The sequence below is a fragment of the Xyrauchen texanus genome, chromosome 1, assembly GCF_025860055.1.
Source record: "Xyrauchen texanus isolate HMW12.3.18 chromosome 1, RBS_HiC_50CHRs, whole genome shotgun sequence".
Classification (NCBI taxonomy): Eukaryota; Metazoa; Chordata; class Actinopteri; order Cypriniformes; family Catostomidae; genus Xyrauchen; species Xyrauchen texanus.
The window spans coordinates 46,085,526-46,092,105 of NC_068276.1; positions in this window are offsets into that span (position 1 = coordinate 46,085,526).

Consider the following 6,580-nt stretch of genomic DNA (forward strand, 5'->3'; position numbering starts at 1 on the left):
TTGCTGATATTTCAGAAAATAACCCATATCATTTCTTCACTGTAAACCATACTGTAGATAAACCATTTAAAATAACTTTTATTAACATTAAAAGACATTATTACATTCTATTATGCTTAAAAGACTATTAAAACTGCAGCGCTGCCTTTTTCCACCATTGAAATATGCTGGGTATAGGGTTGCACCAGCTGTGCGTAAATTATCACGTAAGTTAGGAAGTAAAGTTCACACTAAGGGCTTAGTAACTACTAGTTAGTTGGTGCTTAATTTGGTTGCACCAGCTGTTCTTATGGCAAGACTTAACTAAAGGTCGTAAGCTCCTCGTAAAGTAATGCGTAGTCACATAATATGACGTTTACCTGTACTGATACAATAAGCAGCCTTAATATTTATACACAGAAGTGATAAAAATCCATGAACTTCAATTTGATCTTGTTATGGTTGATGTTCAAACCTTGTTTGCTCACATAAATGTCAGCTGTAATCAATTCCCCATTAAAATATGATACGTAATAAAAGTAGATTTGTTAAATAATATATTTGCCCTGTGTAAATAACAATATTATAGGAACTGTATCTAAAATAAATGAGGGGTGATAAATAAATACTAATACATCATGCTGGAAAAACAGACATTTATTCATTTTAATATTATGTAGGCCTATAAATATTGGAATGTGTTGAAACTTGACACCGGGCAACGCATCCTGAAAACTGCACTGTCAGATCGGTTGCATGCTGAAGAGCCACTTTTTTTTTTTCTCTCCTGTAAATGTCAACATCATTGTGTATGTCGAAATGATTGATGCCTGTCACGCAAAACATGAGCTCATTGATATAATAAAATATCAGTCTGCTTTTTTATTCCATGTGTTACACTTGGTCGGAGGCTTCCTTAAATATTTTGTTTATACGTAGGTTTATGTCCTACCTAAATTTAATGATGCAACGCTCAAATATTCATTAGTGCGTAAATTGTGACATGGTACTTTTCCACTGCACGTCATGGTTCGACTCGACTCAACTCAGCTCTACTCGCTTTACTTTTCTGAGCTTTCTTTTCCACTGCTGTTTGGTGCCACCTCATCATGGGTGGGATTATAGGCTGGTCGTCATAGTTGCGCCACCTCTACTGCCGTGACATCATCTTAAACACGACACAAAACAATAAACTACAGTTGGGGCTCGTTTGGAAGGATATGTCCTCCTGATGTCGCATTTGTCGGCTGCATATGTCATCGAGGCTGTCTCGATTAATTTTTTATTGGGAATTCAAAAAAGGTTAACAATTGTATAAATGCAAGTGTATATACATAAAAGGCATTAACATAGATAAAAAATAAGAAAAAGAAAGACAAAAACAACAGCCTCGATGACGTATGCGGCCATTGCCATTGCTCGCTGGTCTAGATAGCGCCCATTTGGTTGAACCACTTCCACTTTTCCTTGGTAGTTCTATAATCACTTTTAAGATTTTTTTTTACTTTTTCCTACACTGTTGGTAGGTCCGGTGGAAGCCGTGTGCGGCCAACAGCTGAGACACTACCTGAAAGACTTTTTCGTTTTGCATTGTTTCGTTCGTCGCAAACGAGAGGAACATCTGCACCTCGTTTATTGAATACGGCGTGGTTTTCCGCACACCAATTTTTTTTTACGATTTGAAACTTGCGTGAACAAATGATACTGCTATCGCTGTAGCTAACTTTAATACTAGCGGGTTGATGTCCCGTGCCGCAAATCCAGTGACAAGAGTCAGGGCCGGCCCTGACCAATTTTGTGCCCTAGGCAAGATTTTAGCTGGTGCACTTGCATCACAGCCAATTCCACCACTGATCATTGTGTACAAACTATCATACTTTTTCGAGTACGTTAGCCAGCTTCTTTTGATTTTTTTCACCATTGACTAAGACTCTGTCTCATGCTGACAGCTACCGTCTTTTTGTTTAAAAAACGTGAAACTGTTTTATATTTGATATAAGAACAATTTCTGTTCTTACCTTATCATTTAAAACAGATGGCTAGTCAGCAGGGCCTATTGGGGCTGTAATGTGCTAAAGAAGAGGGGACAGGTGCAGTGGATGCTGCATCACTGGGCTGTGCTAAAGTAGAGGGGACAGGAGCAGTTGATGCTGCATCACTGGGCTGTGCTAAGGTAGAGGGGACAGGAGCAGTTGATGCTGCATCACTGGGCTGTGCTAAGGTAGAGGGGACAGGAGCAGTTGATGCTGCATCACTGGGCTGTGCTAAGATAGAGGGGACAGGAGCAGTTGATGCTGCATCACTGGGCTGTGCTAAGGTAGAGGGGACAGGAGCAGTTGATTCTGCATCACTGGGCTGTGCTAAGGTAGAGGGGACAGGAGAAGTTGATGCTGCATCACTGGGCTGTGCTAAGATAGAGGGGACAGGAGCAGTTGATTCTGCATCACTGGGCTGTGCTAAGGTAGAGGGGACAAGAGCAGTTGATGCTGCATCCCTGGGCTGTGCTAAGGTAGAGGGGACAGGAGCAGTTGATTCTGTATCACTGGGCTGTGCTAAGATAGAGGGGACAGGAGCAGTTGATGCTGCATCACTGGGCTGTGCTAAGGTAGAGGGGACAAGAGCAGTTGATGCTGCATCCCTGGGCTGTGCTAAGGTAGAGGGGACAGAAGCAATTGATGCTGCATCACTGGGCTATGCTAAGGTAGAGGGGACAGGAGCAGTTGATTCTGCATCACTGGGCTGTGCTAAGGTAGAGGGGACAGGTGCAGTTGATGCTGCATCACTGGGTTGTGCTAAGGTAGAGGGGACAGGATCAGTTGATGCTGCATCACTGGGCTGTGCTAAGGTAGAGGGGACAGGATCAGTTGATGCTGCATCACTGGGCTGTGCTAAGGTAGAGGGGACAGGAGCAGTTGATGCTGCATCACTGGGCTGTGCTAAGATAGAGGGGACAGGAGCAGTTGATGCTGCATCACTGGGCTGTGCTAAGATAGAGGGGACAGGAGCAGTTGATGCTGCATCAATGGGCTGTGCTAAGGTAGAGGGGACAGGAGCAGTTGATGCTGCATCACTGGGCTGTGCTAAGATAGAGGGGACAGGAGCAGTTGATGCTGAATCAATGGGCTGTGCTAAGGTAGAGGGGATAGGAGCAGTTGATGCTGCATCACTGGGCTGTGCTAAGATAGAGGGACAGGAGCAGTTGATGCTGAATCAATGGGCTGTGCTAAGGTAGAGGGGATAGGAGCAGTTGATGCTGCATCACTGGGCTGTGCTAAGATAGAGGGGACAGGAGCAGTTGATGCTGAATCAATGGGCTGTGCTAAGGTAGAGGGGATAGGAGCAGTTGATGCTGCATCACTGGGCTGTGCTAAGGTAGAGGGGACAGGAGCAGTTGATGCTGCATCCCTGGGCTGTGCTAAGATAGAGGGGACAGGAGCAGTTGATTCTGCATCACTGGGCCGTGCTAAGATAGAGGGGACAGGAGCAGTTGATTCTGCATCACTGCATCAATAATGAAAATGCAGTGGCTTACAACTATTAATTACAAAAAGATGGGAAAAAAAGGAAAAGCATTTTAATTTAATTTTACAATTTCGCAAAATTATTTATGTTATAGGTTAGGTTATTCCCCAAACAACACCTGAAATGTCTTTCCAACAATCCCTAAAGGCAGGTTCACTGTTCACACAGACACACATACATCTTCGGTTAACATAATGAATTTAAGGTAAAAGTAACTGACATTAACTCTAGCTAGCTATTTAAAGTAGCAAATGTTACTAGTATCCTCCAAAGTAAGCTAGCTAGTAGTAACGCTGATCCAAGGGTAACTAATATGCAATTATATAAACTATCATTTCACATTACCTCTGTTCTTATCCCATTTGTTTTCCTCTCCTCATCTTCATTTTATTCCCTAGGCACCAGAGGGCATTGTTGTTTTTGACATGTTTGAAGAAGGCTACTGATGCTAATTTATCTTGTTCAGTGACAGTGTCACTTCCGATAACTGAACTCGCCCATCCCCCATGATCAGGTAGTCTAACTATGAGGCAATAGCTGCAGCAGGCTGGGGTGACGCTGTTGTCGTTTTTTTTTTTTATATTTCAACTTAATATTATTAAAATAGTATTAGCATAAAAAAAAAACACTCATTTGGGTTGACTGCTCATTTGAGCGTGCAAAATACAGTGTTTGAGACTAATAGCAGCAGATTCAATCAGATGTAGTTATGTACTTGTGTTTGTGCTAGAAAAATATCCAAGAAAAAAAATATTTGTGAGAAAATATTCTACAAGTGTGCAACTCTTATTGGATGAATTCACATACTGATTAGCAGATGAGCAAAATGTGGGTGTGTAAATGTGTTTTGCACCATATACACAGCAGCAACTGTAGCAAAAATGTGAGCACCTGCTATGAAGAATTTGAGAAGGTGTAACTGTTGTTTTGTGTTAGAGAAAAAAAATCTACAAGTTTGAAACTCTTAAAACATTGTTTTCTGTGACTTCAAATTTACATATACACATGTGTGGCTGATCTCTACAACTACAAATTCCACTGTCACAGGCGCTCAATTGATTTGCACCAAAAATATATTCATAGCTGAACCAGCGTCAAGCGCTGACAAACATCACACAATGTTCAGAATCAGAGAGATAGAGAAAAAGTAACGACTAGACTACAATAGGAGTAGTGGTGGCATAGTGGGCTAAAACACATAACTGTTAATCAGAAGGTTGCAGGTTCGATCCCCACAGCCACCACCTTTGTGTCCTTGAGCAAGGCACTTAACTCCAGGTTGCTCCGGGGGGATTGTCCCTGTAATAAGGGCTCTGTAAGTTGCTTTGGATAAAAGCGTCTGCCAAATGCATAAATGTAAATGTAAAATGGAGTGTATACATACACTCACTCAAGTTTCACATGGCCAGATGATGGCAGTGGCATCTTGCTTTCAGAGGACCTTTTTGTATGTCCATTTTGAGTCATGTGATAGAAACTGGAAAATCATCTAGGTTATGATGGAGGGAATGAGATGTTGTGTCGAAGAAGCAACACCCCTGTCTCTCTTGAGTGCCGAATATGCCTCTGATCTATGAAAAAAGGCCAATGAGAAGTTGGCAGACAGTATTTGCATACCCCGCCCCCAGACATATGGGTATAAAAGCAGGGAAATATGTGCCGCGGAACCATGCTCGTCTCGGGACTCGAGTCTGAAGCCAGTGCTGAAGCGATCAACCACAGCGGTGTGACCACGGCAGAGGATGCCATATGCCCCAGGAGCCTCTGGAAAGGTTTTTAAAGGGACCGCTGTTCCCGGCCTGACTGTGCACGCTTGTTGGTAAGACGTGCTGACATTGAGACTGAGTCTAACTCCATGCCGAGAAAAGAGATGCTCTGAACCGGAGTGAGCTTGCTCTTTTCCCAGTTGACCTGAAGTCCCAAACGGCTGAGGTGCCTGAGTACCTGGTCTCTGTGAGTGGTCCGAGGGGGCATACCCGGCGGAGCTGCACCCGCTGCCATCCCCAGATTGCCTCCATCGCCAGCCGCATCGTCCTCAATCCCATGGGAAAAAGCAGCAATGCGGGGGGCGGCTGGAGTGGCATGCTTTCTGTTGAAAGCGAGCCGCGACCGCAACGTTGCCATGGTCATGCTCTCGCAGTGAGAACATGAACAATCCACAAATGCTGCCTTGGTGATCGCAGCCCAGACACACGAGACAACGCATGTGGCCGTCTGAAGCGGAGAGTACTCTACCACATCCAGGAACTACGCAGGGGCGGAAAGGCATCTTTATAAGACGCGTCCTGAAAAGGACGCTCAACGCTGCTGTGTAATGCTCTTTTAGAGGAAAATACTCTTTTATAGAGAAAATCACTGTTTTAAATAAACTCTTTTTAGTTTTTGCCTGTTGAAGCGCCCAGGGGTAAACTGCACTGCCGTGCAGAGAAGGAGAAAAGCCACTGAAGTGCGCCGTAGATCCAACAGCAGGCAAAGCGTCAGAGGAACAGGAACAGGTGTGTGACTCGCAGCTGACTGCATGCACGACCATTGGCTCCGAAGAAAATTTCTGAATGAACTCGATGTATTTCCCCGCTTTTATACCCGTATGTACGGGGGCGGGGTATGCAAATACAGTCTGCCGGCTTCTCATTGGCCTTTTTGTCATACATCAGAGGCATATTCGGCACTCAAGAGAGACCCCTAGTGTCGCTTCTTTGACACAACGTCGAAGTGAGCGACAGACAGAGAAATACTGCTTCAGTTGCCAGAAAAACTTTGTACTAACAAAGGAATGTGAACACCATGTATTATAATTTTGGTGTGTCGTGTCTTTGCTGTGTCCTTTTTAAAGACTATCTCAGGTTTTACAGTATCGTCATAGTGGATATAATATTTGTTTGAATCTGTACGTTTGGCTCAGTCACATTGAATTATGATTGCAACAAACAACTGAACCCAAATGAATTGTGTGCGTGTGTGTGTACAATTTAATCATTTCATTTACTTCAGTCTATAGTATTAAAAAATTAAATAAAAAAATGTTTTTAGGGCTGAATGTTTACATTGTTTTTCTCTATAGGCAGAAAAAATGACAAAA